The sequence below is a fragment of the Vombatus ursinus genome, unplaced genomic scaffold (assembly GCF_900497805.2).
Source record: "Vombatus ursinus unplaced genomic scaffold, bare-nosed wombat genome assembly UNPS02014818.1, whole genome shotgun sequence".
Lineage (NCBI taxonomy): Eukaryota > Metazoa > Chordata > Mammalia > Diprotodontia > Vombatidae > Vombatus > Vombatus ursinus.
In genome coordinates, this window is record NW_020954596.1 from 20,251,456 (window position 1) to 20,252,911 (window position 1,456).

Here is a 1,456-nt window from a genome sequence, read left to right on the forward strand (position 1 = left end):
GTGTGTGTGTGTGTGTGTGTGTGTGTGTGTGTGTGTGTGTGTGTGTGTGTGTAAAACTCTCCTTTTCCACTGACAAACGTGTGCTTGTGTAGTTCTGAGGGAATCCACGCTTAAGTTGTGAAAACTTAAGATTTAGTAAAGCACTGGGTTTGAGTCTTAGGAAAGAGGTCTCCAAGGCACAGTCATTATTATCATCATCAGCAGCAGCAGCAGCAGCATCATTTTTATTATCTTTTAGAGTCCACTCTCACAGGAAGATCAGGAACAGTTTACAAGTGGAACAGTTCAAAGTATGTACATATATATGTACATGCAGGTGTATGCAAACATATCTTATGCATGAACAAATATGTACACATATAGGTGTGGTTATGTATGTGTATGCATATATATATAAATGTATGTTTAAGAGCATGTTTGTATTTTGTGTGTGCCATTCACACATATTGTATGTATGTATAACTACATCTATGCACACATTATGTGTGTATAACTAGATCAGACATTCAGATAAATAGCTATTAGGAGAGCTCCAACAGATTGGTGTAGGATGTACAGACTTTAGGATCCAAAAACCTGGGTTCAAATTCTCCATTTGCTAATTATAATTTGGGTGAGTCACTTAAAACTCTTTGGACCTCAGTTTCCTTGCATTGGACTAGATGACCACCAGGGCTCTTCATTTCTGCATCTTGAGCAAACAATTTTACCTCCTTGGCCCTGTGTTTCCACACTTATAAAATGAGGATCAGACTCATGGTCCCTTCCAACTGTAACTCCTATAATCTTCCAAATCTCATTTATTCAGAATTCCTTATTTGCCTTTTTAAAAAGACATTAAAACCATTTCATTTGTCAAGATATTTCCATGAGAAATTTACAGTCTTAACCAATTCAAATGGCTACACAGGCATCTTCTTCCCAGGTCAACAAGAGGCAGGCGTTTCCATGTTGAAAGATAAGGCTGAAAATGTGATACTTCTATAGTTGAAGCTTCAGGATTTTGACATCATAAGCTATTAGGGATTTCCATGACCACAGCTAATTCTTTTCTCCAGGCTAAATGTTGGCAGATGACTTTAAGTAGAAAATGCAAATTTGAAAATCACTTTAAAGTCCCATTTTGAAAACCTCTGGCTTTTCATTTCCATTGGCTTTAAAAAGAAATTATATTCCTCCCATCATTATGAAGAACTCAGTGCATGGGGTTATGTGGGGCAAGTTGTATAAAGCTAGAATATGGTGGTGACCCACCCATGGGTATTTGGGCTCAGAACCACCCTGCAAGTTGAACTGGCATGCTTGACAAATTCAAGAAGAAATGAGCCCATGAATTCTTTAGGCTTTTTGGAACTCTGTCCTAAAAAACTCAAAGTGCTTTCATATATGTGTGTGATCTTATCCTTACAACTTATACATGAAATGTGGAAAGATAACTATTGCCTCTACCTTCATA